Below are 23,708 nucleotides of genomic sequence, written 5' to 3'. Positions count from 1 at the left end.
ACGTGGGAGATGGGACGAGGTCCCTCTGTGCTTTTGGGGTTTTAGTGATGCTTTCAGCGGATTAGCTGCAGCCTTGTTCCTGATGCATCACTTGAGCTGAGTAATATCTTAAGTGATTCTGAATCTAGCTTTGCTGTCATAAATGAGGGCATGATGGCAGGGAGGGGTTCTGTTTTGCTTTGAAATAGATTCTACTTCTGAAGCCTCAATTACACTTGGGTCATGACTTTTAGAGTCCTTTTTTTTTTTTTCTTGCAAGCATTAATGCTGAAAATGGAGTTAAATTAAAGAGCTGAGAGTTGCATATATAACCATATGAGTCCTTGTGCTAGGGATGTAAGAGAAATGCCAGGTATAATGGATCTCATGATAAAAACTGAAAAAAAAAAAGTCAGTCCTGTGTGTTGACAGCTCCTGGAGTGGAGCAGAAGTTGTGTTGATGTTATCGTCTGCTTAATTAGATGTTTTAAGCCCAAAAGACTTCATGCTGGAGATGTTATTGGCTGTATGTAGTTTTAAGGGAGGGTTCATGAATAGTATTTGGCCTTTGAAAAGGGCCAATTATTCTAAATGACACTTTAGCCAAAATGACAGAACATGAGCAATTGCCTAGGTGACGGATTGCTAATGGGGGCTTTCAGTTTGTGTCTGTCTGCTTTAAAGCCGTCAGAAATCCTATGTCGAGACAAGCAGTGTCTTGTTTCCACCTCCTTGGTGCACTGAAGGGAAATGTCTGTTCCTCTCTGGTGTGCTCAGAAAGGTGCAAACGTGAATGTGCCGCTGGGATATGGAGCTGGAGCCCTTGGTGAGGGTTCAGAGCAAGCTGCAAGGGAATGAATGGAGAAAAGTTACCCCAAACTCCCTCAAACCTTAGGTCGACCCAGTACTGCCATGATAGAACACCTTTCTCCTTCCCCTCCATGGTTTTCCACCTCCACCCAGCTGGTCAGGAGTTAGCACCGAGTCCTTCCTTGCTGGGCATGGAGTTATCCTGCAGCAAAGTGGCCGGGCATGCAGAGAGCAGCACCTCAACTTCAAAATTCTCCTTGGGGGTTAAACCCTGCTGGTTTCACGTTGGAAGAGCTCAAAATGAGGCACCTTTGTGCACAAGAAGATCTGAGCTTAGCGCCCTTTGGAGGAGAGGGACTGTGAGAGCTTGGGGAGAGGTGGTTGCTCCTGTCTGCTGAGATGGGTGGCTAGGAAGCAATGGGTCTTGGAGATGCACAGCTGGGGAAAACGCAGGTCTTTGTTACTCCAAAAACAAAATGCAGGTCTTTGTTTCTCTCTTTCTTTTGAAGAGAGGAGGAGCAGGGCAGCACCAGCTCCATCCACACTGCTCTGTCCCTGGCTGAGCTGGGCTGGGAGGTGCCCCCGTGCTGGGTTTAATTTACAGTAACCAGCTACGGAGGTTCACCAGTCCCTGAAGGAGCAGGAATGCTCTTTCAGGATGCTCACCCAGGGCCCTGCTTTTGGAGGATTCCTGCTACAGCACCCGTGCGGTGCTGAGGCTGTCACGCTGTGCTGCCGGTGGGAAGCGGAGGCCTAGCACCATGGAGCCCTCGGCACGCACTGAGCTTCAGGTCCCAGGTGCTGCAGAAGCAGCAGGCTGGCAGCTAATGAAACCTCCGGGCTGATCTCCCCCTCTGGAGGCTGAGAAAGCTCCCCTGAGATCCTAAACCAGGAGCAACAGCACTGAGGTGCGGGTAAATAGAGAGGGTGTCCTCCAGGAGGGGTAGGGCAGCCATGGCTCAGGTGGGGCCTTTACCTTCCTGTGCCACTGTGCTTAGCTCCAGCACCTCCCATGTCTTGCATTTAGGCCTAATCTTCCTTTAAATTCATCTTAATTATTAATGCAACACGTGTTAGAAATCATACAGGCTTAGAGTAAGGGAAGGGATTAGGATAAGGCTTCGGATATATTTAAAGTGCCTTCTGTGTTTACTATTTCTAATAGTGAAAAGTTTAAGTGAACAGAAAGGCTGTTTCAGGGCCTGCAGTAATCAGCTCTTTATTGAATTTAAAATACAGCAGGACTAATTTAGATTTAGGAGATTGCACCGCATGTGGGAGTGCCCTTCCTGTGCTTGTAGGGACATAAATCCCCTCGGGGGTTAAGGTGCATGTGGGGCTGGGGGTCTGGGAGCGCCTTCCAGCCCCGGCCTTGGCCAGTGGCCTACTCCCAGCAACGGGAGTCAGTTTTGAGGCTGTTGCACAGCTTTTCAAGGTTCTTGGCTTTTTTTCATTAATAAAAGCTAGGTGTAAAGGTGGACAGCGAAACCAAACAGAAATTGCACCACCAAAATATTAAGCGTTGAGGCAGAAGTAATGGCTTGGTGATGTGGCTGGGGAGGCCTAAATCCACGCTTAGGATCCCTTGGAAGTCAATAAAAACTGGAGATTCTTCCAAATCTTCCGAAAAGTGGCTGAGGTTAGCTGTCTGGAGCACAGGCCCAAATGCTAGGGATGGTATGTCCAGGCCAAAGTTAATTATCTTGAACAGACTAATTCTGTTGGGTGCAAGCAGAGTGCTCTTTGGCTTGCGTTTACATGTTGTCTGAAACCATTTGTCAACAATCTTCTGTAATTAGATCTTGATTTAAGCTAATCATTATATGCCTTGTTAACTGAAAGCGTGTATTTAAATCCCCATTGAACATAATAGAACACAAACACATTTAGAAGAAATATGAAATACTTTAGTGGCTTCACAAAAATACTAACTGAAATAACTTTTTTTTTTTTTTTCTGTTTCTAATGTCAACTATTCTTTCTGCTGGAAAAAAAAAAAAAAAGCCATTAATCAAATACCATGAGCTTTCTCCGATTATTTTGCCAAGCTGGGAAATTAGTCAAAATTCCACTCTGGCAATGTGAAAGCAAAATCTACCAGTACGCTGAAGTGGTTTAAAGCCACTGCTGAAAAAGTGGTGACACGGTGGCTTGGTTCCAATTTTCTCTCTGTAGTGACAAAAGGTGTTGTTTTTTTTTTAAAAAAAATTAAAGCAGAAATTGCAGGACTGAGTCAATTTTGCAAAAGTCACTTAGATTCCACCAGGGCTGAATTTGCAGCCGTGCTAATGTAATTAACGTCTATTAAGCGAGTGTGTGCCCTGAGCAGCTTAATAGGAAAATCTAATAATGTTTCCTACTGGAATGTTCCCCGTTAAATTGTTGAAGTGCTTTCGTGTATGTTTTCTGTAGCTAGCATTGTTTAATGGAAATGCTACACACATTAGCATTAGGCCGTTGGTGAAGTGGGATCTTTAATTTAATTTGATTTTACAGCCAGGACGCCAAGAGATTGCCGCTTTGGCCCTGCCAGCGTGTGGCCAGGCAGAATTAGGTTTTGCTGGGATCGCCTCTGTAATGATTCCTCCACAGCTCTCGCCTACTGAGCAGCAGAGAGGCCGGTTATTAGCCGAGCTGTAAATGGCATTAATGACGTCCGTGTGGAGCAATAGCCTGGCAGGATGGTCTCCATAAAAATAGGAATCCTGGGGCTGACCAGGGTTTTGTTTTATTTTTTTAAGGTGGGTAATAAAAGAAGAAAATGGAAAGCTTGTGCCTTTGTTTTTGTTTGGCCTGACGGGTGATGGGAGCGGAGGTGCAGATGTTTGGATAAAGCCCCGCTTGTTCCACGGGCGCTGCTGCCTGCCCCAGTTTCTATTTTCTGAAGCCTCTGTTGAGTTTGCTTGGGGTTTTAGCAGTCGTGCTCAAGGGAGCGGGGCTGGTGCCAGGGCTCCCCGGGGAGCCTTGTCCGTGTCCCGAGGCGGCGGAGGGGACAGCCTGGTCTCCTGGCAGGCAGGGTGGGAGAATACAGCCGCTGTCTGCTCTTCTTGCGTGGTTCCTGCTGCTGGCTCCAAGAGCATGTATCCGTACAATGTCTGCACTGTCCCTGCCTTACCTGCAGGGAATGGAGCCACGAGGAGGGCGATGCTCCCACCCGCTCCAACTGTTGGGAAGAGGAGAAATCCCAAAGAAAAGGATCTGCTTCTCCTTTCCATAACTATGCAGTCTCCTTGGTCAGGGAGTTGGCTGTTCTACAGGGAAGGATGCCAGGGCTAGTAAATGCTCTAATTTAGCCTCTTCCCTACAAAATCAGGCTAGCTAATGCTGACACTGCACGAGGGAGATGCAGTGGGATTAGCTCAGGCTGGGATGCTGCAGTAACGTGACTTCAGACTCAGAAAAAATGTCAACTGAAAAGGCAAGGTTTCCTTATCTTTTGGTTGTTTCCTTTCTGGAGAGAGGGAAGGACGTGTGGCGAGTAAAACAGCAATTTGTTTAGGAAAGTCGCGGAGGTGGTACAGCCTCTGTGCAGTACGTGTGCAAAGGGAAAGCTCTGCCTCTCCTCCAGCTGTGCTGTAACTCTCCCCAGGAGGAAACTGCCAGGCCATGGGTTCTTAAATTTTTAATTTAAGATTAATTCTCTGATTAATTCTCTCCCATGCACCACCTTGTCCTCTGGGTCCCGCAGTTCCTGCAGTCCCTTGTGCAGCATCAGGTGCTTTGCAGATGTGTCTGAAGGCCAGGTCCCTTGCAGGAGCTGCTTCTGGTGTAGATCAGCCTGGTCGTGTCCCAGGAATGGCAAATTACTCTGCTGAGCAGCCCTGTCCAGCTCTGCTTCGTTTAGAGTGTGCAAGCAGCTAACCCCAATTTGTCCAGCCAGTATCCAAGCCAGCCCTCAGCCCAGGGGAGGCAGGTTTGATTTGTATTAAATTGCAAATTCCCTAAAAAAAAAGATTAAAAGGTGGGGGACTTCTGACACAGATGAAACTTTCTGTCTGGTGCTCTATAGCATTTGAACAAAGCTACAGCTAAATTGATAGTGTTGGTATGTGAAGGCAGGGGAATGATAAGAGGCTACAGAAGGCAAATGTTTTGGGCATTTTTCAGTGCAAACTGGTTTTAACAGCAAAACCGTTCTGCCTGCTTGTAAAGCCATGAGCTTTAAATTCTGGCGTCCTCTGAGAAAAGCTCCTAAGCAGTGGCTACTCTGACCAAAAGTCATGGAATAGGGAAATGAGTAGATTTCTGCTCTTGCAGAGGAAATACAATCAGTTGTCAGTTCCCGATACTGTGGCATCTGTAAGACCTTTGCTTGTTTGTTTCTGTTATTGTTGTTGTTTCTTCTTTCCCCATGGATTGAAGCAGTTCTCAGAAGCTGTCTGGACTCATTTCCATTTTAAATTAGAAGAATCAAGGCACAAAATGGGGTTGTACCTTGCCCCAGATCAGACAATGAATCAATGATAAAGTCTGGGGTAGAACCCAAATTCTTCCTGCTTCAAGCCCAGGGCAGTGCAGGACTTGAGAGGACCCCAGGGGCTGGTTGGGTGCAGGCTCTGGACTGTTTCCCTTGCCTGTGAGCAAAGCTCTCCCCACCGCAGGGCCAAGTGCACCTCCCTACAGTTTAACTCAATGATTTATATGCTTGCTGGGAGGCCTTGCGCACAGGCAGATCTGACAGTAACGGTGCTTGATAAAATCCTTCCATTTTCTTGATTTGGTAATTGATGTTAGCAGTTTAATGCCTGTGCGGAGCACGGCTTCATACTGTCAGCACAAACCATGTGGAAACGATCGATGAGATGTTGGGTCCTCAGCAGCAGCAAGGGGAAGAGAAGCTGCTGCATGTCTCTTGAAGGATTTTGCTCTTGTTACCTGCAGATGCAAAAAGGCAGGCTGGTTTTCCCCCGGTGATAAAACCCCTTGGTCTAGGAGCAGCATAAATGAAGACCTTTGAGGCCAATGACCCTTGTCTTTCTCACGCCAGTGCTGTTGCGGTCTTGGGTCCTCCACTGCATTATGCTTTCCTTGGTTGATTATTGGCACCCAACTACATTTTCGATCCACTTAAATCTTACAAGACGTCGTGTTGCCTGAAAGTTTTTATGAGAGCTGGGGGTGGAACGGGGCTGGTGGCTCAGAGCAGAGTGTTATGGCAGCGTGTGTACGTCATCGCTGGTGTCATCTGGGCATCCTTGTCCTTGCTGTGCATCTCCTAAAGACAGGAGATGGCTACGAAAACCTCATCTCCACGGGGACCTCTGAGTCACTTCCATAAATAGGGAGATAGGAAAGTTGCTGCTCAAGAGGAAAATTAATAAAAGCTGTTGGCTGGGTTGGTGGGACGCAGTGCACCAGCTGCATCCCAACCATGGCACATGGTGTGGCTGTGGTTGGGGCTCTCCGAGGAGATATTATTTGTCCTTTTACCGGTTGCAGCTGGATGTCTTAAGGCAGGCTCTGGAAGCTGTCACAGTTTGAATCTTCCTGTGATTTGGGGCAGTGAAACTAGAAGCAAAGAAGTGAGATGAAAAAGGTGGAGAAGAGGAGACAAAGTGGAACGTTCTGTTAGCTTTTATCTGCAGCAATGCCCCAATCTGTGTGTGCCATTTGAATCTGTTAGAGATGCCTTTGTCACAAAGACCTTTTTCTGCAGGGACAGTATCTGGGCGATGCTGATACAAGCAGGAGTTTTAGATTTGTGATGGGCTATCTGGTTTGAATCAAATAAAGAAGCACTCTGAAACCCTGTCCAAAACATAAATGAAGCCTGGAGCATGCTAACAAGATGAGAAAGTCTGGCCAATTCATTTAATCTGTTCCAGGCTCCTGTTTGCTTCCAGGTGTTCATCTCGGATCACAAGCCAAAACATCCTGGGAGAGGCTTTTGCTGTCATATTTCTAGCCCATCTGATAAGGCTTGCGCCTCCGAGCAGGCGTGCTGCTGCACGATTCCTGCTCTGGCTTAGCCAGGGACGTCGGGTTAGGCCTTCAAGGCCAGATCCAAAGTGTAAATGCAAATATATGAGTCGTGAAACCAAATGCCTCACCGATTGTAATGCATTTGACCTCATAGATCTCCTTTGAGACACGTGCTTTGTTTCACAAATAGGCAACTCATTTTCTTGTCCAAAGTCATACCAAAAGAGATTCTCTTCTTAAAAGGACGTAGGGGGCTGTGCAAGCAAGTGGGCAGCCCCATCTGTACATCAGTCAGTGTGAAGAGAGGGCCCAGCTCTCCTCTGTCCCTGGACAGTCTACACAACAGCCCCGTGCCGTGCTGCAGAGCCCTGCTAGGACTGCTCAGTCGTGTCCAGGCTCTCAGGTGGACTTCATGAAGCAGGGGGAGCCCTGGGCTAACACGGGAAGTGGCTTGGGACTGGTGGTGGTCTTGGTCTTCAGCCTGAAGCACGTCAGCTACAGTCACATCCGTTACAACAGAGCAAGAAGCACCAACCCTGGGCTTCCCTGCTCTTCCCTGCCCCTCTGAGCTCTGACTTGCTGCGGTGACAGCAGAGGGCTTTGCGGTGAGGACGCCCCTGAGCTGTGCTTAGCCTCCCAGAGGGACAGGCCCTGAGCACGGTGCTGGGCTTGGAGAGCAGCTCTCGGGAGCATTCACCGTCAGAGAAAGGACCGCCCGAGGAGAGGCGTCTGCCAAAGACCCCAGCAGGGGAGCAGAGGGATGAGGAAGGGGGGGGAAGGCCAGGCCCTGGTGGCCATCTTGAGCCCTCAGGGCTGTAGGGCCAGCCTGTCCTGCAGGCAGCAAACACTCACCCCAAGGGACTTGTCTTTCCATAAGAGTCTGTCTTTCCTCAGACTTGAATCGAAGATGCTTCAGAGTGACTTTTCGGTGTTTCTCTAAATTATCTGTGTATTCTCCTCCCAGCACTATGAGTACTTGCAATTTTTTTCCCAAAGAGCTGAATCTAGTCACTTTTTTCCTCCAGGTTTCAGGGGAAACAGAAAGGTACTTAACTTATGTTTTATTCATTGTAGTCACTATCTCTTGTTAATTTACTTACATTATTTACAGAATTTTAAAGTACTTTGTGTCAGGCGGCATCCCAGGCCCTATAAAATGCTAATTTTCAAACTGTATCAGAGGCAAACATCTTTTCTGGGCCCCTAGGCAGACAAAGGGTCATCCCCATTCTTAATTTATTTTTCATGATTCTATATATAAATGCAATAAAGCCTGCTTGAATGGCAGATCTCAGGCAACCCACTTCTCCATGTGGTTAAGTTTTATGAAGGTCCATTGTGGTTGTGTTACTGGTACATTAAATTTCATTTTTGATCTAGTGCCCTTAATTACTAAGGATGACCGAACCTGGCTTAAGTACAGGAATAACTATCTTGGATTTTTGCCCTAAATGGAAATGGAACAGAAGGTTCAAAAAGTTCAAGTAACTTTCTGAAAAGAAACTAAGTTTTATTTTCACAGTTGCTTCTTTGCACTTCCTGATTTCGGTGAGAGAGGAAGTGGGGGGAAACCCAAACCCCAGAAGGCTCTTAATGTTTTAGGTTTTAATCTCGTGTCTGTGAGCTCTTGGCAAATTGGTCCTGTTCCCAGCTTTGGGATGTTTGAATTTTTCAAAGTGCGGGGACAGTTGACACCATAAAAACGGGCAGCACGTGAAGAGTTAGGGACGTATTAAGATGATTTAAATCACAGTGACACACCTGAACCATGTGTTTCCTGCTGGTCAGTTGGCTCTAAAGGTTTAAGAACAGTCAATTGGAAACAACTGACATTACCCCTCAGTGGTGGTTAGGCTGGCAGAGTATGGCCACCGGTACGTAGTCACCGTAGACATCCTATGAGATGCTTGCTTTCTTGGTCACAGTGCTTATTGCCACTAGTGTTTGCTCTGCTTCTCCCAGATGCCCCTTGGGTGCCTTGGGGCTCCTCTGCCAGCTACGAGGACATGGGTGGCCTCACCCGTAACGGGGAACAGGACCTACCCAGAGCTTACAGCGCAGAGCGTGTCTCCCCTGCTTCTCCTGGGTGAAAACTGCCCTATACTGCTGGCTGCTAGACTTGATCCAACTTTTTTGTTTTGTGGAAAGTTTCCCTCCTCAGTGTCAAGGCAGTGGCTCCACCATTCTCTATGGGTATCACATCAAGGAGAGATCAGACTGAGGTAAATAGAGTGACTTAAATTAAAACTTACGTTTAAAGGTGGCAGTGTTCTGGCTTCTCCTGTGAGAGAGGAACGCTTTGATCAAAAATATCAGCAGACCTGAAGACTTCAAGTGAATCCAAGAAACAGAGGAGGGATATCAAGTTGCAAACACATGTCCTTGGCAATTATTCTGCAGTTCTTGTACTTTCATGAAAATTTCAGAATTTCCCAGTAAATGCATCATGGTATGTAATGTATATTAGCTGAGTTACCTCCTCAATCAAATGTACAGGGCTTTACAGGGACCTTGTTCCATGCAATTCCCTCACCACCAGGCCTTCTCCTCGCCATAGGTAAGGCCGCCATCTTCTCCAAGCATTCACTTCAGGTTGGTCTGAACGTGCATTGTCAAACCTTCTCCCTTTTCCCCAACCTCGGTTCATCTTTTCTTCCACTGTGAGGTGAGAAAAATCTTCCTTATGGGTTTGGTGAGCACACACCATGTGGCCTTGCCAACACTGCCTAAACATGAGTAGGTAAATCCACCCATTCCCAAAAGGAACCTGCTTGGTCTGTGATGTCACAGCCCAGCCTCGGTGACATCGGTTGACCATCACAGGAACTACGGTGATGCCCAAACAATTTCTGGCTAAAGCAGAAGGATCACATTGCTGTATGGAGGGAAGAAAAAGATTCTCTTCAGATAAGAGCATGGAAAAATAAATAAACGGCACGACAGGTTAAAGGAGCTTTTCATGTGCAAGATGTAATATTTGCCTGTGCGTGGCAGGGATAAAGTCTTTTTTTTTTTTTTTTCAAGGTAAAGGATATCCAAGGAAATGCATGTTAGATAGGCTGGTGCATGCATATACAATAGCAAGGGATTGCTTTTTTTAAACGGCCTATAATTATAAATCAATGTACCTGGAGATAAAAAAAAAAGGGGACACATTTTTTCTGAAGACTACATTGAAATGTTTCTGGATACCAGAAACCTGCTTTATACACATGAGAGCTAATGCATTCCAAGCCAGATCCCCCATCTGATCATTTCCATTGCACTTGCTGAAGTGTATTACACTTCTAGGATGTAATTTGCTTTAGTGAAATTGTCATTTTTATTCCTAAATAGCTAGCGACCACTGGGCTAAAGACAGCTCTTCAGAAAGTGACCTTGAAGATCACACACCATTACTGATGCCGTGTTTAAATTGCAGAGAAATGTTAGGACTGCATAATAAGATGTTGATTGTCAGGCTGAGCAAGCAAGCTGAGATGAAGATGATGCTGGGAAACACTGCTTCGCCTTCTTTGCCTGGACTATTCAAAATGCTTCTCTCGATTTTCTCATCTGCTATCTTTCCTCTGCAAGCTTCCTGAAGATAAGTTTTGGCTCTTCCTGGACAAATATTTTTCAGAGTAAACAGGGGAGGCAGAGGAAAAATGTTTGTTTTATACTTCGGTGGGGTGACAAAACTTGGGGTGGGGTGACTGGACCATTGTTCCTTTGTGGTTTTGGCAGAAACAACTTGGTCTGTATCGATTTCTTGTGAAATGAAATGTTAACAAATGTGTAGTGACAATGGAAGGTGTTTCCTTCTCTCACTGGTGGATTTTCTGCGCCCTGAGGACTTTTTAACCTTATTCCCCAAACCACTGTCTGGAAGCTCAGAGAAGTTGTGGGAAAACAGTGTAACAATGTTGTGCCTGTTCAGGTGGCTTCTCCCTCAGAGATCGGCATCTGTGTCATGCGAGCCTGCCTGGGGTGTCTGAAAATAACAATAATTAAATATCCACAGAATTTTGAGTACTAAAAATAGCAAGGAAATAATGTTGCTAGCTTTTTCCTCCTTAAAAATCCTTATTATTTTAAAAATTGTTAGCAAATATTCTCTTTTAGGAGGGGCTTCTTGGCAAGTTATTCTCATTCATTATTATGCTTTATTTTTCCTTATTATGCCTTATTTTTTTTTGTTTCATCTCTTTTTTGTTTTATTGTTTTAACCTTCCATAAGCCCATATGGGCATCGCACTGCTCTGCAAGTTGAGGGAGCCGCTGACAGCAGAGCTGGGCACCACACCGTGCTTTAGAGGTGCCAGCAGCAGTGGGGATGAAAGGCTGAATCTTGCTTTGCTATTTTCCGTCTCCTAACAGGAAAAAGGCTGATGAGGGGAAATTAATAGGGATCAGCCTCTCCTGGTGTCCACTGAACGCTTGGTTACAAGTGGCAGATTTCATCCAAATCTCAATAAAATGCACCTAATCCATGCACTTTGTGTTCTAGCACTTGGCTTTTAAACTGCCCTCCAGCACTGCTGCTGCGTACCGTGCTCTGGTGCTTCGGTCCCATAATATTCTGCTTCTCCATGCGTGACCTGCCTGCAGTGCACGGCTGTTTGCAGGGTTATCCAGGTGCATGCACTCGCAGCACAGGCTCCCAGCGTGCTCTCCCTCCTGTAGTTTACGGCTTTCACTGTTCTGGCAAGGAACAAAAGGATCTGACCTTCCTAGGGGCGAGCAGGGAAGTTACTAAATAACCACGTTCTCCCCTCCCCAAAAGGCTGTAAATTGTGCTGAAACAGTGGTTTCACGATATGCCAGATGAGAAGCTGCTGTAGGCCACCGAGTGATTTTTAATTGGAGAAGAACCAGAGGAAATGCTTTCCCCTGGAAAACTCCAAGCTCCTCTTGCAGAGCACGTGCGTTCGCTGCCTGCTTGCTCTGGCTGTGCAGTGTCCAAGGGTGTCAGAGCATCAGTGACCGCACTGGGACAGGACACGTCTCCTCCTTCCCAGAGGTGCGGGTACCCCCCAGCTTTCTGCCAGCCCCTCCTTTGAAAGCTCAGGGACAGCTCAAGGTCTTGTGGGTTCACTGGGGAGGACCCAGGAAAACAAGTGCCACATCGGAGTTCTCTTTCTTCCTTGTGTAACTTTTACTGAACACCACTAAAAAGCTCCGCTTCTTTAGGATATGGTCCTTCCAAAAAGCCTCTTACACACTGGTTCTCCCCCTTTGTTTTTTTTCCCATACTTTGACATCATTATGTGAGGGATATTACTGAGCTCCTGACTGTGGAAGAAGTGGTTCTGAGCCAAGGTGTACTGCTGAGAAAAAAAAATAAAAGGGTATTTTCCATGGCTCCATCTAAATGCAGCCAGGTCGCTTTACTGTAGCTCCAGTTTTATAGGAGGGATTTCTGAAGTCCTACCCTGAGGTCACCAAGTTGTGGGAAGTAACACGTGGTCGATCAGACTTGTGATTTCTCCCTCCCCAGCCAGTAAGGTATCAGTGCTACTTTTCGCACCATTGTGGAATGACCCTAATTAGGCTTATTAAAGTTAGTTCTGTATTAATTGTGTGGCCATGATCCTGCAAACACCTCGGCATATGTAGGAATGTTATTTATGTTAGAAGAGTCCCTGCTGGAGTCAAGGAGGCTGAACCCATGCTGAAAGCTGAGTATGTGTATTAGGTGCTGATGAGAACGAGGTCTGAGTTTAGACAATCGTGGCATTTTGGTGTGAGAGAGGACTTTCTGAGCACTGATGAAGTGTTTTAGGTAGATTGTTTAGAGATGGAAGCAAGAGTTTCGCATAAAATTAGAGCTGAACCAGTCATTTTCTCAAGTGAAATCACAATCTCAAGATTATTTTTTCCTTCCAAGAAGAAGACGAGTTGTACTTCGTTTTACACCGTGCCATTGGGGCCGAGTACTTGTGCTGTCCTCCTTAGCAAGCACTGCCACTGCTGCACCAGTTTCTATTTCCCAGTGCATTTCAGCTGCAAAGCCACGCAGTCATGCTGGCTACCAGGTCTATTTTGCAGGACAAACAGGAGAAGCATTGCTCTCCGGGCACTGCTGAGAGCAGCCAAGCAGTGTGAAGGCTGGCTCGTGTCTCGTGCAGCTTTACCACCTGGAAATGCCGTTCTGCCCGTTCTGGTCCCATGGAAGTGAGCGGTAACTGCACAAGATGACGGGGGCTTGAAGCTGTGCCAAGCCAGCATGCATCCACCTGACCTGGAAGTGACGTTGGCCTTGCACCCTCCGGGGCTGGCACTCTGTCTTGGCTCGAGATCAGATGTCCCCCGGGGACAGACAGTAGCTTGGCTCTCGGTCTGCTCTCAGTCGCTGAATGCTCCAGTGAGAGCACTTTTCTTTGTGAAACTTCCGAGTATTCTGCTTGTCAGGTCCCTGTCACCGGGCTGTGATCTCTCGGAAAGGCCTCTGGGTGTACTCCTTTGTTCCTTGGCTAATTGGAGCCCTCAGGAAGGAGATGTGCACCATGGACACAAGTGTGCTGCAGGTTGGATTCACTGTAGCATGTCCTATTGAGAACTTCCCAAGCTTTGCCGCTGCCATGACTCACCGTGTATTTTCTTCTCTGGGCTGTGGTTCATTAATTTAGGAATTAAACTTATTGCTCCTTCAGATAAAGGCCACGTTAGAGCATCACCACGAGTTTCTTAACAATTCTTGGTTTTGGTGACTGATCTATTCAGAAGCCTGACTTTGAATGTGTTGGAATTGACGGAAAGAGTTCAATTGATTTTTTAGGTGAAGTTTGCTTTGGGCCATTCATGAAGAAGAAGCAACACCGCCTGAAGATGTTCCTGGGAAGTGCTTCCTCCTTTCCTCTGATCTCCCAAGAGCTGAAGAAGCGGGCGGCCTGACCGACCAGGCAGCAGGGCCCTCGCGGGGCAGGGGAAATCCTCGGCCCTCGCCTGGGCCCAGCAGGCAGCTGGATGTGAACAGTGGCTGCTATCACAAGTGCAACGCTACCATTTGCTGCAGAGATCTCTAATGAGCCAGGAACGCTGGAACTCTTCCAGCACGTCGCCCCTGTTGGCTGCCCTCCCATTTGGTCATGCTAAACGACTAGGTAAATAGGCCTTTCATGAAATCTAACACCCGCCCTACCTAATCCCCCTTGCCTTCAAACTGTGGGGCTAATCAGTTGTTTTGACATAACCAGGATCCAAATTCTATGAGGAACATGGCCAAGAAAAGTTCAAATCCAAGACCAAGATTAATGAGAACTTCAAAGAAATTTACCACCAAATGTTACTAATTTAGTACACCCTGTGTTTGAAACCAATGACCTAATTGGAAACTATATTCTTTAAAAGCCATTATGTCCCAGCTCTTTAGTATTCAGGAGGTGGCTTCTGAGATCACAGTAGGTTTATGTCACTTGGTAGGATGGGATAGTGGGTTTCCACTCCCACCTCCCTAAAACTCAGATAAAATATCCCGCTGTTGACTGCATTAGGTGATTGTGCTCTTACTGCACAATAAATAACGGATTCTGAATCAGACAAACAATTTCCTTCTGCTCTCTAATAAGTGAGTATAATATTACAAATCCTTTAAAACTGGTTAAAGCAATGAAAGGTCTGATTAACTTTGCTGTCACGTTGCCAACAAATCAGCACATTAAAAAAAAAAAAGTACTTAGCATAAAAATGTACATCGTTGTACAGGGCCGCCAGCGGTACATCTGTCTTCCCAGAGTCTCACCAAGGTCTGCAACAAGTGTGCGTGCAGGAGTCGATCCTGCACTTGGCTGTGGATTTGGGTCAATATGGGGAGAAAACGAGATAACAGATCCGTTTAGCAAAGACCCATCAAGGTGCCGTGATCACAGAAATGTGTCTTACCTTCCTTCTAGCACTGGCAGGGGGCTGCATCCTTTCCTGGAAGGGACCTGCTGTTGCCTGCAGTGAGGCCACTTGTCCCGCGTCAGACCAGGCTGATCCTCGCCCCGAGCCAGGACGGAGGGACCCGAGGGGGGAAGCCCGCAGCCAGCAGGTGAGCTCAGATACAGGGAAAGGTCAAGGTGGGACTTCTGTAGATGTAGACTCTGAATTTCAGTGGTGTGTAAGGTAGGATGGAAATTTTTCTGCTTTGGGCAGCTACCTTAGTGTGAACCGTACCATCTTCTGGCAGTGGCAGTTTCTCTGCCCCGACTGCAAGGAGCCCGTGGTGACAGCTCAGGCTTGCACTGCCATTTCAGCAGCATCAGTGAGGCTGCTCGAGAGGATCCCCAGCCCAGCCATGTGCCCCAGTCACACGGCCGGGCCGTGGAGGAGCAGCCCTGCAGAGATGAAGATGAAGCCGAGCCCTATGGGTTAGCGTGTTCGTTAGTGATTACCCTGCCCATGACCGGCACTGAGCCCGAGCCCCTCCATCAGCCTGCCTTTCTGCAGCTCGGTCAAAGCTGCTCTGAACATAAGAAAACGGGGAGAGGAAGCTTCCACAAGCCTCAGTGATATGGGTACACCTGCAAAATTAGGGACTGGGCTCAGCCTGGGTTGCTGCAGGGCCTTGCACAGATGCCTTCCCACGTGTTTTTGCATGCGTACATGTACTGGGTGCCCGCCATGCACCGTGCAACGTCTCCGTGGCTTTGCACACACATGGGGAGATACCAACAATCGCACTCTGAGGCTACGTCAGGCAGCAGAGATGTAAGTATTTATGGCTGGAAGTTCGTCAGATAACCCAGAGCTCGTTACCTTCATACGCAGGTGGCTGTCTGTGTGAAACCAGAACGTCCCACGCCGGGCAGGATCAGAAGGGTAAAACCTGAACTTTTGCCCATCTCCCCCATTTCTATGAAGCAGTGACAAATAAGGGTAGATCTGCCAGTTTGTAAATAATATGGGACTTTTTAAAATGAGCTAGATTCATTTAAAATAATGAAAATTTCCTTCTTGCTGTTGATGAAATCAGTGGTTATAGGGCAGCATCTTCCCCCCAAAATCTTGATTTTTCTGGGCAAAATAACAACTCTGGAAGGATCTACAGCAAAAGTTGGGGTCCATACACCTGAAAAACCATTAAGGTAATTATTTGGGGTGTACTGGATTCTATTTCAGACACTGAAGAGGATCTGGGATACCTCATTTGCAAACACAGCCATCTCGTATGTAGTTCAAGCCCCAGCACTAATGTGGAAAACAGACAATGAAAGAAGCTTTTCAACATAAATGCAGACTCTGAGCTGTTTACCTGCCACTACACAGGGTATCGAGGAGCTTCTCTGGGGTTAGGAGACCCAGAATTCAGACCTGCCCTTCTCTGAGGATTTTCCAGTCATTTGGAAATAGCAGTTAATTTCTAAAGGAGATTACATGATGTCTCGGACTAATAACTGGTGTTTTCCTTTCCTAAATCAAAGTGGAATTCCCCTTTTCTGGCTGACTTAAATGCACAGAACAGTTATCAGTTCAAAAATAAATAAAGGAATGGAAAAAAATAAAAGAGGGCTTGACTGGGTTGGAGCAATTTGGATACACTCAACCTGTAAGAAAGATTCCTTGTTTTCATGTCAGTGAAATTTTGCCAGTAACTGCTTGGCTGACATCAAGGAAGGTTTTTCTTGGGTCATTTTCAGAAGAGTTTAAAAAAAAAAAAAGGGGGGGGAAAAGAGGGTAAAGAAAACCCAAACCCAATGGGCTCCTTTGTTGGCGAAGGAGCTGATTCCTGCTTGTGTCTGGGTTACCTCATGCAGGTCAGATTTTCAGCCCGGTGGCAGTCCCTCGGCTCGAGCACATTTAGCTGAGCTGCACGATTCGCCCCTGCTGACGGCATCGCTGTGCAGGCTCAGCGGTACCCAGCTCATCTATTAGACATTCATTAATTTATTCTTAATGACGGTCTTTTCCTGCTCCCATGCAGAAAGCATCCCTGTTCAAGGCACTGCTGAAGCCCACGCTTAAACCAGGCTGCAGCTCCCCTGCATGCGCTGAAGCGGGTCCTGAGGAGGGCTGGATATTTAAGTGATTTCCTCTTCGGGGGCTTACGAGTCTTATGGGGTCCATGCCACCTTTGGAGCTGGGCAGGACTTGAAAAGTTTAAGTGCAGAAGAGACTGTATTTCCCAGAAAAGGGAAATTTGTATTTTATAAACCCCGCAGTACCCATTTTGCTCACATCCATTTTATGATTGTGATTACCTAGATTATTTTTATTTTAGAAGAAGGAAAACAATAATGAAAGGGTAACTAAATAAAACAGCTCGGAGAAAGAAGGAAAATACTGTGGTTTCTGTTCAAATTTTTAACCCTTCAGCAGGAGGAAGGGCTGGATCTCTCGAGGTGGAGGAACACACCGCCTGGTAGCTACATCCGGACTGCTAAGATTTCAATCTGCTCCTTCCAATGGAGCTTTCATTCCTGGGCTTAGAGAAAGGTGAATCTCCTGTGTATTGTCTGTGCTTAAATGAGTTGTGAGTCTCCGGGTGTCTGCAACAAAATTGGGCATTATATATATATATCTCATATAGTATATTAATAAATAAATATATGGATGTATAATGCAGGTTAAGGGAGTTCAGAGGGCAGGTCCAAACTACAAGAGTCCTCTCCATGGGCAGTGACAAGTGACTGATGCACAAAGCTGCTTTGTCAGTGCTGATCACAAGGGTTTGTGTGTCTGCTTCATAAGAAGTGTGTGCCCACACTTCTTTTATTATTTGGAGATATTAATGCGAGAATCAGAATTCTGATTATTTTTTTCCATGCATGAAGTGCATTGAAGTGAGCACCCAAATGTCTGTGACACACAGGGCTCCTTGATGGGCTCTGAGTCTGAACAAGGGTTTTCCACCTCAAGACATTGATTTTATGTGCTTGAAATCATCTTTTGGAGGGTGACACCGACATGGGCACACACCGAGCTTTGTCCATTCTCAGCGATGATACTGTATTCATGCAGGTACAGCAAATGGATTGGGAAAGGCATCTCCAGTGCCTGCAACCAGCTCTAGTGGGACAAATGGAGAAAAAATTCCTTTGAGTGCAGTGATTGCTGAAATAAGACAAATCTCAAAGCAAAGACTTGTCAACCCTGGAGAAGCTGCATCTTTGTAGACACTCCTCATCCAGTTCTCATCACAGTGGTGGAGGCTGCCACTCGTTGCTGCAATAAGTAAAACCCCACAAAATACCCCAGACTTGTTCCATCCAGGAGCTCCCACTGATCTGGCTACACCTGCGTGTCTGTGATGCTCGAAGGTCAGCGCATCAACAGCATTGGCTGCATTGGGTTTGCTGAATTTTATTGACCTTTTCTGGTTGTTTCACCCCTAAAAGGACGTGGCATCTGTTCCTGGATCCCTCACGGGCCCTAAGGAGCAAGTACCATGCACCTTACACCCAAAGTGCATGGCAAGCTCCTAGGAAAGCAAGCAGATGTACTAGTCTCTGTGCAGGGTCAATCAGGAAGGGAATTAAAATCATGATATGTTGCCATGGTAATCAAGTCCCAGGATTTGGCTAGGAGGAATAGTGAGGTTGTAGCTGGTTGCTCATGAATTCCTCAGTAGGCTTTTCAATACTCTGTTTCCTTTAAATGAAATTGGAGAAAGACTTGCAGTTCATAGTGGGGATAAAAATTTTATGAAGCTAAATCTAGGCAGTGTTTTAGTGTCAGTCAGCATTAACCCACAGCATGAACACATAAATAATTGAGATCTCAAATACCCCAGCACTCTGGGTAAGAGCACTTGAAGGCTCTGTGGGCAGCCCAGAAAGCTCAGGAGCCTCTTCCCAGCCAGTGTGGGCATCCTGGGCTGGCCTGAAAATGCCCTGCCCTGCATCCTACCACTGTCCTGCCTCCTTGCAGGGTTTCTTCTGATCACAATAAACCAATGAGCTAAATCTGGCTGGCTTCCTCTGGCTTGGAGCAGGTGATTTAGCTGCTTACGGGAGTATTTGCAGCCCTCTTGAAGACCAGGTCTCTGATCATTGTTGGCAGCCTGGCTGTGGTCAGCAGGGTGGCCGTGGGCTGGGGTTTGTGTGTGAGATCAGTTCTGCATCCAGGTAAAGGGAACCCTAACATATGTGAACAGGAAAATAAATGCAGTTAACACAAGTCACAGAAATGTAGCAGAGACCCCAACACCTAGGAGAAATCTCAGAGTGAAAGAATTGCGAAGCATCGCTTGGTTGTGAGGACGGAGATTGGTTCTGAAAATGGAAATTTTAAAAAATGTGGTTTTCTTTTTTTGGCCAGCCCACGCCTTAGTTCCCCATTTACATCTTTAACAAACTTAGATAGAGCTGACAAAATTAATTGTCAAAGAAAAAAAAAGTGATAAAAAATACTAATGTTTTGAGAAGAATAACACTAGGAAAAGGAACCTGGCCCCAAGTTGTCCCCTATTTTTATTTTAATCATCCTGTCTTTTTTCTGCTTTTCTTTTCTCAGGTTTTTCTCTTCTGCTTTTTTCTTCTTCCTTTTTCAGAGGCAAGTGGGGAAGCTAAAGGGGGAGAACAGACATCTCATCTGCAGGGCAGGACAGAGAGCCAGCAGGAGAAGAAAGGGAACAAAACCAAAGCACAGAAAAGTGGCAGCTTTGAGGGCTTTCAAGTACCATTGTCGGGGGAAAAAAAAGAAAAGTTTTCTTGTGACAGTGAGATGTTCTACATTGAAAAAGAGGCTGGGATGAAAAGCGCTGACTGGAGAGGAAGGAAGGGCACGTGGAGACCTCTTCCCTCCGCAAGACCCCCGTCCAGCAGCACCCCAGCACCTCTGTCCAGCCTCCACCCCACAGAGCCGCCGCTGCTGCAGGACGGGGGCATTGCTTTGGCTGGGGCCAGCTGCTGTCCCCGTGCTGCGGGGCAGCAGGTGGGGGAGCCTCATTCGGCTCTGGAGGTTTTGAATGTCACTCACACAATGTATTTTTTTCACTGATAGAGGACTGAAGTGGAGGCGGATCAGTGTGATACTGGGGAAGGTGCTGCTGGATGAGAAGTGCCACAGCCCCCCTTCAGCCATTTCACCGTGGAGCCAAAGCCCATCCATGTGACAGCGCAGGTGATTGCTAGGAGCACAAGTCCCAGAGCACTTGCAAGCTCTGCAATAACAGTAAAAGTGAAAAAACAATGGGTGAGATGAAGGAATTAACAGGTCATCATCTTCTTCAGGGCTTCTGCCTCTGCTGTTTGAGGGAAAAGCCAGGCAGGTGCCTAAGGAGCTGTGGGGCACCGCAGGGTGGCAGGGGGCACATCAGTGCCAGTGGGGCTGTGGCACTGGTAAAGGTGGGAGTGTTAAAATTGGTGAGTTTCACAGAGCTTGAGCACTGATGAGCTGTCCCCAGCCCAGCTGCAGGGCACCTCTCTCTATGCAGGTGTTCCCATTTCCACCAGCGATTGCATTCCTAAAAGCCCACCTGCCAGAGGGGCTGGCCTGGGGTTTGCAGTTCTTGCACAGAATGGTTTTTTTGAGTCTCTGCTGAGGTGCTCTGTCAGGTAAAGGGCTTTTTTCCCCCTTTACCAGCCTCTAATTCTTCATCTTTCTCTAGGATGGATTTGCAGAAAACCTGCGCTAAAAACCAACCAGTGTCACGTCCTGAAGCTGGCTGTAGGAGCCTCTAAGCCCCTTCAGCAGCCTGCCTTTCAAAAGGCACTTGAGAAACCTCTTTTGGGCCCCTCCAGGAGGGAGAACCAGCAGCTTGCGGAGGTGAGGATGAAGCAAGGAGCTCTGAGCAGCCAAACCCTGCAGAAGGTCCTGGGGAGGGGGGGGGGCTGGCCCTGCAAAGGGAGGGTCTGTTGACCCCTGGGGGCATGGTGCCCAAGGGAAGCTGGGGTAAGGTGGGGATGCCTCCTGGGGGCACCAGACTGAGGGGCTGGGTGCTTTAATCAGCTGATGGCAATAAAGTAGATCTTTATGGCTACTGCAGTTTATTTGCCTTCCCTCTCTGCAGAGCAGTCAGTGGGTGATGGCTGGGGAAGGACTGGGGGGGGGGGGCACAGGACCTCCCTGTGGATGTCTGCTGCTCCTGTGGGCTGGTGCTGGTTGCTCTGAGCCGTGCAGGAGGGGTGATTTCCCTGCTGGGAGGTGGGTGGTGGTCAGCAGTCCTTCTCCATTGCTCAGGCCCTGTAAGTGGCTGCCGTGGAGCTGCCAAGGAGGAAGAGGGTGGCATGCTGAGCCTTGCTACAGCCTTTGCAGGCCTCCAAAATGTGGCTGCTATTCAGAGCTGTGTCTGAATTGAAGCCTTTGTGGCCACTGCAGTGCCTGATGATATGCCAGGGCTTCTAATAGGGCATGTCGTTTTGAGTGGAAATAGGTCATTGTGGAAGAAATTTGTTATACTTGATATCGTGCTTCTCTTCAGAGCCACAGGGGCGAGAAGCACTGATTTTGGTAGGTATTGTTATGATTTTTTTTTTCAGCTGGAAACCTAAATTGTTGTTTTTTTCCTTCTACTATAAGGAAGGCACAAGACCCCTGAACATCAAAGGTTGGAGCCTTCGCCTCTGCCCCCAGCCCAGCTCACAGTGGTGCCGTATGCCCATGAGGTAAGTGATTCTGCCTGGCAGCCGGCTTCACACACCAAGGGAAAATAAACACAGGGAATTACTCCTGGCTCCTTCTCTCTGGTGCTACACTTGGGCTGGTTCCACCGTGGCACGTGAATAAAGTGTAAGGCTGGCTGCTGTCGGATCACTAGGTTGATTTCAGGTCTTTATTTTTTTGCAGGCTATGAAAAAACAGAAGTTCTAAAGGAAAGACTTTTTTTTCTTCCTACTGTGCTAAGCCAAGCCAGAGTCCCACGGCTTCTTGCTCAGCCCAGGCAGCAGTGGGATCGGGCGCTGTGGGGTGCAGAGGTGGGCTGGGGCACTGGCTTGGAACAGCTTTTCTCTGTTTTTCTCTGTGCAGCTAGGTTTGAGCGGCTGCTAGAGCCAGTCAGAAATGGAAAATCACTATGGGATGGCTTTGGGGTGGGAATCTTTGTGTCAGTTGTTTACCTTCTGTGGACTCTAAAGGGAAAAGTGTGCCTGTTTAAAAACATATATACAAATATATATAAAAACAAACATATATACAGATACACTTCCATAAACGTGTTTATTTTTAAAAATATTTTTTGATAATTGCTGAGAAATGCTTTCCACTTTCAATAGAAATGTGAAGAATTGTCAGAATCAATAGTGATAATGCAGACTTACCAGGAGCTGATCCTAAACAGACTTTTTTGAGAACTGTTCCATTTAAAAGACTTGCACTTCAGAGGTCTGTTAAATCAAAGCATATGCTCACAGGTTTCTGATAGCATGCTCAAAAAAAGGGCTGTTAATATCTCCAAAGTTGGGATTAGCTCAAATTTCCTACTAGGAATTGTGGTGCAGAAAGTAAATAAAATAGTGAGAAACAAAATCTGAAATGGAATGCAGTGTTATTAAGAACAATTTGCAATTAGACAAAAGTTTCTCCAAAACTTGTAATGACCTTTTCTAACAAAGGCTCCCATTTAAGTAAGTTTTTTCTATTTTTTTCAAAAAAGTAAAATTAAACTATTAAAGCCCAAGAGGTAGCAACATGCCACTTCATCCAAATCAGCTGAAACCTCCAGCTTAAAAACAAACTATATTTTCTTGAAAGAATTAAAACTTCCAAGGGAAATATGGACTTCTGTTTCTTCAGGAAAGACGAGAGGTGGGAAGACCTCCCACTTGCTGAATGCGTACTTCCAGCAAAAGCCCTCTAAAACAAATTCTGATTTCCCATTGGAATAGTTCAGATGTGAAACATTGTGTTTTGGCATAAAAAATAATTGCTGAAAGTTCTTAACCAGAAACAGGAGGCAGGCTGGGTCAAGGCGAGCCTCGGTGGGATGCGTGCTGCCTCCCACCTGCACCCATTTTGGGTGTCGGGAAGCATCCGAGCAGGGATGGCAGGTCTGTCGTGCTGGGCTTAATGAGGCAAATCATTACAAAATGACACGTCTCTGATGGTGAGCGCTGTTAAATGTGAGTCTTTCTTACAGCATCCTCTGAGGTATTTGTTTTAGTCAACGCCTGGATGGTCACGTTAGGTCTGTTTGCTGTCTTCTGTGGATTAAGGTGGAATTCGGCATTAACGAAGCTCTAATTTTATGGTGTTATTGTTAAAGGAGGTAATACAAGCCTGGGAATACTGGCAAGGAAATAAACTTTTGAGGTCCATGCCAGTAGTTAGCTCTCTGAACTAGCTCTGGTAAATGAGCAGATCAAACAGAACTTTGACTTGCAGCTCAAACAAAGCCACCACCCATTTTACTGACTTTCTATTAAGTTCTCCCCCCAGTGCTCTTTAATTATGTCTGTTCTTCCCATTTCTCTGACGAGAGAAACTGGCTCCAGGGGAAGGTCCACGGTTCCTCCTGGTGCCATCTCTGCCAGTTAGACCTGGGAAGCACCCGAGACTTCAAAATGCTGAAGCTGCTGCCAGGGCGGTGTGACCTAGACGTCAGAGCCTTTCTTCTGACTGCTCGTGAGAGCTCTTTGCCTGCCCCTTGGCAGCTAGGTTTTGCAGAAGAGTAATGGGTCTTCTTTTGTTTTGCTAGGCAACTGGGTTTGGAATGGTGTAAGCCTTCATCAGGGGCAGAAATGCTTCGGTTGATTGTAATCCTAACGGAGGCCCCTGGGCTCTCCACGAGTGCTTGCAAGCCAGGCCACTGCACGCTGGGGTTTGCAGTCACAGCGGTTTCCTTAGTTCGGGTGTGCTGGCCACTACGTGTTGTGATATGGGATTGGGAAGCCAAGACCAGTGTTGAAAGGTTGTTTTGAACAGCACCTATCTAAAGAACATTCTTAAGGGCAAAGTAACTTCTCAGCCCCTGATAGATGGCCTTGTGGCTGAGCCTGGAGCACTTCACTTCCTGCTGTCCCTGTGTCATCCTCTTGCTGCTCTGACCGAACTCCGATCTGGGACGGCTGTGAGCTGGCTCCAGAAGGGGACAGCACGAGGCTGGTTACAACAGGCTTTCTGGTTTGCCTCCTGCTTGCTCTTTGGCCAGAAGTGAG

General features: G+C 47.0%; 1 long non-coding RNA gene across 6 annotated transcripts in view; it reads left to right on the top strand.

Annotated features, from left to right (window-relative positions):
• Positions 1-23,000, top strand: part of LOC125184257 (uncharacterized) — a 31,112-nt gene extending 8,112 nt beyond the window's left edge. The window contains exons 2-9 of one of the 6 annotated variants that reach the window (XR_007167983.2): positions 13,472-13,796; positions 14,586-14,725; positions 15,445-15,495; positions 16,990-17,109; positions 17,635-19,737; positions 20,225-20,382; positions 21,136-21,221; positions 21,403-23,000. This is a non-coding gene — a long non-coding RNA (uncharacterized lncRNA). Of the gene's footprint in view, positions 1-13,471; positions 13,797-14,585; positions 14,726-15,444; positions 15,496-16,989; positions 17,110-17,634; positions 19,738-20,091; positions 20,160-20,224; positions 20,383-21,135; positions 21,222-21,402 lie in introns of those variants that run through there. The other 5 variants (XR_007167985.2, XR_007167987.2, XR_007167984.2 and 2 more) reach the window with 5 other exon arrangements.
• Positions 23,001-23,708: the final 708 nt, after the last annotated feature.

The sequence above is a fragment of the Anser cygnoides genome, chromosome 19, assembly GCF_040182565.1.
Source record: "Anser cygnoides isolate HZ-2024a breed goose chromosome 19, Taihu_goose_T2T_genome, whole genome shotgun sequence".
NCBI lineage: Eukaryota > Metazoa > Chordata > Aves > Anseriformes > Anatidae > Anser > Anser cygnoides.
This window is presented reverse-complemented; position numbering and strand designations above follow the sequence as displayed.